The sequence below is a fragment of the Gossypium raimondii genome, chromosome 8 (genome assembly GCF_025698545.1).
Source record: "Gossypium raimondii isolate GPD5lz chromosome 8, ASM2569854v1, whole genome shotgun sequence".
Classification (NCBI taxonomy): domain Eukaryota; kingdom Viridiplantae; phylum Streptophyta; class Magnoliopsida; order Malvales; family Malvaceae; genus Gossypium; species Gossypium raimondii.
This window is the reverse complement of record NC_068572.1, coordinates 49,707,760-49,718,065: the sequence shown is the minus strand read 5'-3', so window position 1 is coordinate 49,718,065 and position 10,306 is coordinate 49,707,760. Positions and strand designations below refer to the sequence as shown.

Genomic DNA, 10,306 nt, shown 5'->3' with positions numbered 1-10,306 from the left:
TCCCCATGACTGCTGGGAACAACTTTTACTTCGGTTATACCAATGAGCGTTGGGCGCAACCTATATGTTTCGGACGTACCAGTGAGGCATTGGGTGTCAAATTGGTATGTTGGTTGGGATCCGTGTATCCGTTCAAATCCAAGTCACGTTAATAGGGGATATAAATTATGAATTGGTTAAATGGTACTCGAAATTATTAAATGTTATGAAATTGTACGATAGGTACATATATATGATATTTGATTATCAATAGCATGAGAAATATCATACAAACCGGTTATACGAGCCTGGAGGACCGAAACAAAATTTGAAAAATCAAATTATCTGATTTTGAAATTATGCATATCTATGTTGTTATGGTTTTGAATATGATTGTGAACTTTATTGACATTAGCATGTTAAAGTGATATGCATATTAGATTGGTTAATTGAGTTATGTATGATTTGATTTATAAGATATAAATGGTATTCTTAATAGCATATGTTTGTTGATATATTGAATAAGGCATGAATGGCATATGAATTAGGTGATAAGAGAATTTGTATTGGATGTATACAACTGATATACTAAAGTTGCACTGTCACACTCCAAAATATATAAGGTTGGATGAAATAAATAATTAAGTAATTGACCCAGGCTTGATGGTTTAGTAGTTAGTGCACTTCTTAAAGATCCTAGGTTCTATCCATTCCTCTCTCATTTCTTTGATTTTTATTTAGGATGAAAAATCACTTTAAAGCAAATATTATTTGAAGTAAAAATCTATCAAGAGTGGGTAGTAACCTAATGGTTACGCATATACTGTAACAACCCGTTTCTAATGATGTTGGAAACAGTAGTTTTGGGACCACAATTTCGACGTGTCAATCCATAAATATTAATTCTTTAATATTAATATTTATAAGGTCATTAGTGTTGTATTAAATTTTGGTTAAGAAATTTTAACGTTTAGATAGTTAATTAACTAAAAAGGACTAAATCGTAAAAGTTGCAAAAGTAGATTTCTATTAGTTAAAGGCACTAAATGACAATTGAAAGGTATAATAATGGATTTAAAAGGTGAATATACCATGTATATATTAATGGACGATTTAAGTGTATTTTGAAATAAAATTTGATTTAAAATTAAAGGGTAAAAAGGTAAATAGTTAATTAAACTTAAAATTAAGTAAAACCAAAGTGCCATCTTTTTCATTTTGTTATGTTGATAGCTAAAACACCATTGAAAGGTGAAGGAAGCTTTCGGACAAAGCTTATTCATATGCATGGTAGGTATTTTTCCACTTGTTTTTCATGAATTTTATGTTTTTGAGATCGTTTTACCTTAATCTAGCTAACCCGTGGATTAATTTGTAAAACTGTTAAATGTTTTGGGAGATTCCGTTGATGGTTTAGTGTGTTTTTGAAGTTTAATGGTGGATTACTATGCTTGGATGTTAAATAGAAATATTTTGTTAAGTGATTTTGTATGATTTTTAAGTTTAGGGATTTAATTGAAAATAAATTAAAATAAGCATGGTTTTCTTGGAAAATTTCAGCATGTGTGGATTGTATTTGGGTATAATTGAATCCGGTTTATTGGGTATAAGGATTAATTGTGAAAATAATCATGTTTCGTTTTAATAATCAAATTGAATAAAGTATAAAAGTTTAGGGCAAATGTGAAAATTAGTAAATAGGAAATCATTTGCACTAAATTGAATATTATATGAAATTAAGGTTAATAAATTGAAATAAACTATTTTATAGGTCAAGAACAAGTAGATAATCGAGGAAAAGGAAAAGTTGTCGAGTAGTCCCTGAACTTTCGTTTTCTCTATAGTTTAGCCCTGGTAAGTTCATACGGCTTAGTTTCGTATTAAATTAAATGTTATATTAACTATGAATTGAGATGTTTAATATTTTAACATAATTGAATTGAAATAAGTTTATGTGAGTCGAGAAATTAATTGACTTGAACATTGTTATTCAATATCATATTGAGCCGAAGAACGTAGGATAGGATACAATTGGCATGCCAATAGGTTTTAATGCGCGCAATACGGGTTTGATTGTGATGAGATAATGATTATTGATTCGTTACTATTCATTGAATATACCGAAGTCCAACATTTATTGCGAACTATTGATTTATACTTTCAGCGATTCTGGTGTGTTACTGGGGGTAGATGTAAAGCCTTCGGGCATGACACTTGGTGCCCAGGTGTGTTTCAAAGGGATGTTGGCCTACGGGTTAGGCACTTGGTGCCCAGGTGTGTTCTTGGTTGGTTAAGCTCACTCGAGCGTTCTGGTGTGTTTTGGATGGTTAACCGCGTATCTGAATCCGTTATGTGTTTAATGTTTTAGCTTAATGTAAAGTTGTTTTAATTTGCTTGTTTATGTGCTTTTGTCTTTGGTATAAATAGGTTACTTATGAACTTGATTTTTGATATTTGGCATAAGTCTCAAGGAACTAATTAAAATATGATATAAGGTTGTGAATGGTTTGAATGGTAATTCTAGATTTGGCATGGGATATTATAAGTATTTGAAAACTTTGAATGAAATCTAAATTGGTATGAAATATGAATTTGATCTGGATGTTGATTTGTGGTGTCAATGAGGGCACATTGGTTAGATTTTTAAGTGTTTGAATAGGTGAAATTAGTGTCTCGTGTTATAGGTGATTATGGAATGAAATGAACTTTTAAATATGAGATTTTACCATTTAAACTTAGGTATAGATATTTTGGCATCTGGTATCGATACTTGACCATATGAATAGGTTTAAAACAAACAGAATGCCAAAATGGTATCGATTTTGACATCGATTTTTATTTGAGTATCGATATTTTTTCATAAAATATCAATACCCAAAATAATTGTCGATGCCCTTATTTTGCGAAGAAAAAATATTCAATTTTGGTATCCATTTTCAGAAAGGTATTGATTCAGTATCGATACCAACTACGAGTTTTCATTATTAACTTTAAAACTTTAGAATTTTGTAAACCTATCCTATTAAATGCTTGGATTTTATAATTAAGTACTTATAGAGTTTAAGTTTTTAATATGTTTGATTATATATGATCTCAATAATAAATAATTGAGTTTTGTTTAGTAAAGTAGTTATCAATTGTTGAATTTTCCCGCAGCATCTTTTTACTCGAGTCTAGCGATCAGGCCGGGTAAGGGGTGTTAAATCTGCTCTTTTCTCTTTCTTACCTGTGTTCAAGCCACACCATTCTCCTTTATTCCATTTTAAGTTTTGTCCAAAATTGGGTAATTTACCATGCAACCCCTTAAGATTTGAAAACCCTAATTACCCTAGGATTTTGATTTCTTTTCTATTTCAACTTGAATTCTCCCTCTTTTCCTTATATATTCTTCTTTTCTTTTCTCCTTCTTTTCTTTTTATCAAATTTTTCATTCCAATATTGAAATTATATTTGTTTCCCGAATCAAAATCTATTCTCAATTTCAACTCGTTTTTTTTCAATTAGATCCATAATCTCTATTAGAAACATTCTCTGATCATTTCCAAGAATCAGAAAGTACATTTCAATTCTAATGGTTGATCTCGAATCTTTATAGGAATTCTATCTAATGATAATCATGCAGTCGATTAAATGATCTTTCTCAATTTTTCATCGAATCTTTCGACAATTTTGTTTTATCTTGAAATCAACCATTAATCCTTGTATAAATTTCGTTTGAAGGACTCATTTTAGATGCATTGGATCAAATTTGATCGAGAGGGACATTGATCGAGCTTCTAGAGACAGGTGTGTGTTCTTTTACTAGCGAATTAAGGCAAACTGAGCTTTGAAATAAGGCCACACAGCCAGCCACACGTGCGTGTGGGCCATACGTGTGGACCACACGACCTCTCACATGGTCATGTACCCTGTAAACCTAGTGTAGTTTGTGAACCACACGGCTTAGACCTTTCTATGAGATTGTGTCTCCTCTGTAGCCTTATTTTCCATGTTCCACACGACCTCAGTCTGTTACACAGCCTGGCCACACTGCCGTGTAACCCTACTTGATCCTTGAAGTGCTCCTAGGAGTTTTTGTGCACTTAATTGATCCTCAAATTAGTGTCTATACGAAAATATATAATTTATATGGTTGAATGGTCACTGTTATAATGTGTTTAGCGATATTGATTAGGTGAATCATTATGATGCCATGAATGAACATGTGTTAACATGTGATAACATTATTATCACATTATAACTGTTATAATGTTATTAGCATTAATGATGCCATATTTAATTAACATTATAACTGTTATAATGTGTTTAGTGATATTGATTAGGTAAATCATTATGATGCCATGAATGAACATGTGTTATTAACCTTGCTTAATGTTATAAAATTATTGATAAACTGTGAAACTATTATTACTGCTATTGCCCCACTAAATACATGATGAACATGTCTATTGCTAGTGCTGAACAAAATAAGTGTTAAGCATTGATCTTCCATAATTCAATGTGGCAAATTAGGCATTTTTGACGCACTTAAGGAGCTCTTTCTCGAGCAAAATAGATTTTTTAGCACAGTTTTTCGTTATTTTTGTTATTTTTATATTTTTGGATAATAAGTGAAAATGTTTCGTTTTTGCTCATTTTGTGACCTAATTTGGCCAATCGTGCCATTGGGAACCTAACAAGTTAATTGAGTGTTACAATGAGTCATCAAAGGCCCGAATATGAGCAAAAACATCACCTAGAAGGGAGTATCACGATTTTGAAGCATGGAAGTCATGGTACCCCTGACAGCGTTAAAATGAGGAGAATAGAGGCCACCTACAGTGGTATCGTGATACCAAGGATATGTATCACGATACCGAGACCCCAAGGCTCTAAATTTTAATTTTGACTTGGATATCACAATATCTAAAATCAGATATTACGATATCCCAAGATGTTGCAACATCCAGTTCCGGATGTTGCAACATCTTGCCTGATGCAACAAAAAAATGACTGTAGGGGCAGTTTTGTCCAACGACCACACCAATCAAAATTAAGCGCCTAGGGGCATTTTGGTCTAAAAGTTAGGGTTGAAATTATCTATTTAAAGCCACTTTTGGCTGAATCAAAAGGGAGTTTCTATCATCTTTTTCCTTAGTTTTAGGTTAGGGTTAGGGTTAGGGTTTCTTTTCATTTTTAGTTTAATTGTTCTTTTTTCTTTTTAAAATAGATTTCATAGTTATTAGTCAAGTTAGTTCTTGTTGTAGTTTAGTTTTATTTACATATTAAGACTTTAAACTTTCTTGTAACCACTCTTTAATCTTTGCTTAATGTTATTTCAGTTTTCTTTAGTTTTAGTTGTTAAAGATTCTACCTTTAATGTTTCTTACTTCTTACCTTGCTGCTAGTTGTTCATCTTTACTTTGATTTTAGTTTTCTCCATTAACGATACATTCTTTTATCTTTATTTTCTTGTGTTTGATGCTTATGGACATATTAGTTGTTTCTTTCATGTTTGTTAGCTTTAATATGGTAATGGATAACTAAACCCAAGGGGGTTGGTTGATAGAGATGTGGGCAAGTTGATTTTTGGATAAATGACTAAATCATAATAGATTAGACTAAATAGAATAGAATTAAGAACTTAGATAGTGACACCCCTAAGGGAATATCAAGATAATGTGAGATTGTAAGGTAATCTTGTCGCACACTCATTCAATAGTCTCAGATTAACCAGTGAGATCAGAAGATAAATCGGAGCTAATTTGTCTAAGTTGATAAAATTGAGATTGGAAGATAAAATGGAATCACATAGTAATTTAAGCTATTTAAGTCCCTTGTTCGAGAACCAGTGAACCACATTGAAATCAACCAACCACCATTAGTTATTTATTTGATAATTTCTTAGTTTTGTGCTTTTTAAAATTTAGTCATTTGGATAGTTAATTTAGAAATTAGTGTTAAAAATATTTGTTTATGCTTTGTTGTACTATAGCAATTAGTGAGTAGCTAGCTAGGCTCCTTTCTTGCATTTATTTTTAAATAAAAATCATTAAATCGCTGACTCATTTGGGTTCAATCCCTGGAATACTCTAGTGTTCCATTGTAACACTATAAATATTACAACTGACCTGTATGCTTGCAGTAAAACCGAGCTTTAAAAATTGTTTCATAAATTAGTTGTTTTAATGTGCACGCAGTCGATCAAGCATGCTTATGAATTTTTGCATTATTATGTTATAAAGTATGTCATATTGCATTGCATGGGGAGGGATGATTTGTAAAAAGGAAGAGTGGCAGTTTAATAATCCGCAAACAAGTGGTGGCTTGTCCACAAACCTAGTGGCAGTTTGTTTAATTTGCAAACATGTTGTGCACTCACAACAAGTGGCAGTAACTGAAAATTGTGGTTCGATCTCAAACCAAGTGGCAACTTAGATGCAAATGTTTTTATCCAAAAATACTTGTAGTTCACCCATGCTTTTTATAAACCCAGTGGTAGCTTTTATTTGCAGTTACATTGTGTATCCACAACAAGTGGCAGTTATCTGCAAATCAGTGGTGGATCATCCACAACCTGAAGTGATATGGTAAATGAGTTCTAAGGAACTCATAAGTGAGATGTGTAGAGTTCTAAGGAACTCATAAGTGAGGTGTGTAGTGGAGTTAGGTAGGACCTTTCTGATAAATTGAACTTGCATTGCCATACATTAGCATATGCATTTGAAACTGTGTTTTCTGAAGTAGTGTAGTAAAGTGATGATATAATATATCGTTAATTTGAAGTGCTTTATGATTTTTTTTTATTCTCAGAATTGCTAACCCACGTGCTTTGTCTACGATTTTGTTTTGGTTTTCTGGTGACCGAACTCACACTAAGCTTCATAACTCACTCCCATTTACTTTACATCTTTATAGATAACCCACTAGGTCAGGATACGAGCACGACATCCGGAGGGTCTTGACTTGGTTTTGTTTAATATTTTAGATATATTATTTGGTATTTTATTATTATTCAGAGTTTGTATTATTTTATTTTGAACTGTGGCATGAGACTTTAGGTTTTATTTTTTTTAGTTTATTTACAGCTTGCATGACAATTAATTTAATTTTAGGATATTTAATTATTAAGTAGATATTCATGAACCCTGGTTTTTATTTAAAACGTAAGTAAATATCACTTTTTCCGCTGCTAATTATAAATAGAACTTGAGTATTTAATAAACCGGTAATAAACGAGGTTTTCAAAAGCAAACACGATGTGTAGAATAGTTTGTTTTAATTGTTTTCTTTCAACTAGGGAAGTTTTTTCTGAAAATATTTTAAGTATTCTACTAAATTAAACAATTGTTTTAAAATGGTTGTTTTATAAACCCTAATCACTACTAGGCCATTCCGGTGGCCGATGTAGTCTTCCAGATTCGAGCCTAATGTCTAGGCCGGGTTGGGGAGGTTACATGCACCATTGGGTTTTTTTGGAAACAGTCAGTAACATCACAACGATGAATGTTCAACGTCACAACGAGAAACAAATAGAGAGTTATGTCTTGACGATATACTCTCAATGTCGCGACAAGACCTAATCAGTGAGTTGCGTTCCAACAAGAAACCCCCAAAGTCGTAATGTCAACCCAACATTTTGAATTCTTTACAATATGGTCCTAATTCGACCTTGGATTAGCAATAGAGCTTTCATAAGCTCGTATAAGATCCGAAAATGATTATGTATCTTATTATACACATGTTTTACTTATATTTGAATGTTTAATGGTGTTAAATCAAATATAGTCTGATCGTAATTGTTCCGGCAATGAATGTGGCACCTTGTAGCTCGGAGTTGGCAATCAAATTGGGTATCAGAGTGTTACATTGTTGACATGAAATTAATGACACATCAGTAACTAATTTAAAAATAATAAAAATTCAAAAAATGTGAATATTTTATAAAATATAAAAGTTAGAAAATATTAATATTCAAAAATAAAATTTAAATAAATTAAGCAATTTCAAAATAAAATTTTATAAAAAAAATTTAAAAAGTTATACAAAAATTAAAATTTTTATAAATTATAAATGAATTGTTATTTGATAAACTAGAGGTGGAGTTTTTAACTCCACAAGCGCACTTAAAAAAAATCACCATGAGTCTTATTTATTTAGGTTTTATTTTTAAAATATCAATTAAGGATTTTGGAAGTTTCTTAAATCCACTTGTGAAGTTAAAAACTCCTCCACCAATGTATCAAATAATAATTCACTTATAATTTATAAAAAATTAACTTTTATTTATTTTCACATCCATTAAATGATGTGATGTAACACCCCCTAACCCCAAATCGTCACCGGAACAGGGTTATAGAGTATTACCGGACATATCGGATAACTTATAACTAATTCACAAATAAATAACAGACATAACATACTTTAATCAAATATGTCATATTAGTTCCATTTCATACTTATAACCAATTTAAACATCGTTCTAAAACCACAATCACAAAACTCTTATACTTAACCTATATATCACTTAGGTACATGCCACATTATCAAAACAAAAGTACATCACCAAAATTTCTCTGAGGTCGGGATTACTCGGATCTTTGGACCGAGCACTGGCTTCCTACTAACCTGCGCACAGAAACAACCGTACGCTGAGTATGGGAATACTCAGTGGTATTACCATAATTCAAATTAATAACATTAATGGATAAATTATATACATTTAATTTATGTCTACAATTATTCATTAATTATCCCATACTTTAAATCAACTTGATCATTAATAACAATAAGCAATATTAAGTATTCCATAATTGATTCAAGATCGGTTTCACATATCAATCTCCACATTCTCAATTTCAATTCTAATAAAATCCATATCAATCACCAATTTCAATATTCCAGTTCAATTCAATAATTCAATTCAAACCATTTCAATTTCTATTCACTAATCACATTTCAATTCAAAATTTACTTTCCACTTTCTAATCTACCAATAGATATTCCGACATTCACATGTAATCATACTTGATTCATGTATTCACACTTTTCATATTTTAATTCACTTTTATTCAATTCATATTTTATATTTTATTTATTTATTTATTTAATGAAATTCAAATCACTAATTACTTTTCAATCAACATACAATTCAATATCGCATTAATTCTTTTAATTCAAATCATATCACTAGTAATTTCCATTCAATTCACATACAATTCAATATCAATATTCACCTTATTTTTATTTACTAAACATATTATTCAAAATTCAACAATTGCTATTTATAATTTCAATACCAATACGTATTTTCATTTAATTCAATCATGATTCTTACCTCAATTTGCTTATCATGTATATTAATTTAAATTTTAACAATTAATAATTAAATTCGAATTATGGTAATACTAACCGAAATTTCTCTCGAGTCAATCCTTGTCCACCTTCTCCTTTCATTTATCGGACAATGACTCTTGCACGACATTAGCTACGTAATTAAACAATTAAAATTATTAATACACAATTCCATTAAAATATTTCCATTTATACCTAAACTTTACATAAACTCTAATTTAATCCCTTATCAATACTAATTTTATTTTTCCTAATTTAACTCCATATTCTCTCTTAATTCTCACTATATACTCATTTTAATTCTTCATTTTCATCATAAATCCCTAATTTCGAAATTCTCTCAATTTAGTCCCTATTAATTCAAAACTTATGTTTTATTTTACAAATCAACCTTCTACTAACTTCTAACTTAAAATTCAATCATTTTAACCTTTAATTCATCAATTAATTCAACATGAACAACATCTAAAAATTTACTAACTTCCAAAATTTTAACTTAAATCAAGTAGTATTTTGTTCTAGGATTCCAAAAATATCAAAACCATAAGAAAAATGGACTAAATTGACTTACCAATTGAATTTAGAAGTTTTGAAACCCCTGAACCGTCGCTCTCTTTCTTTTTCTTCTTTCTCCCTTCTCTGTTTCGTTTTGCTCTCTGTTTCTTTCTTTTTCATTTCTATTCTTTCTTTTGATATATATATATATATAATATAATATAATATATTAATAATAATATAATATAAAAACATAATCATTACTTACGTATATATAATATAATATATATTTTAAATCGCCTCAGCTTTAGAAAAGGCATAATTGCCTATTTGGTCCTTTTAACTTTTTAATCTACAATTAAACTTTTATCTCTATTGCAATTTAATCCTTTTCATAATTAACCACGATTTAGACAAATTCACTTAATTAAAACTTAATTAATCAGTATAACTAACTTCGTAAATATTTGTAATAAATATTTACGAGTCCGATTTATTG

At 30.2% G+C, this 10,306-nt stretch overlaps 1 long non-coding RNA gene across 1 annotated transcript; it reads right to left on the bottom strand.

Annotated features, from left to right (window-relative positions):
• Window positions 1–8,381: 8,381 nt before the first annotated feature.
• On the bottom strand, window positions 8,382–9,986 carry LOC128042865 (uncharacterized). Its single transcript, XR_008198347.1, has 3 exons — window positions 9,884–9,986; window positions 9,371–9,445; window positions 8,382–8,586 (listed from the first exon to the last, which is right to left on the bottom strand). It is a non-coding gene; the product is annotated as an uncharacterized LOC128042865 (long non-coding RNA).
• Window positions 9,987–10,306: the final 320 nt, after the last annotated feature.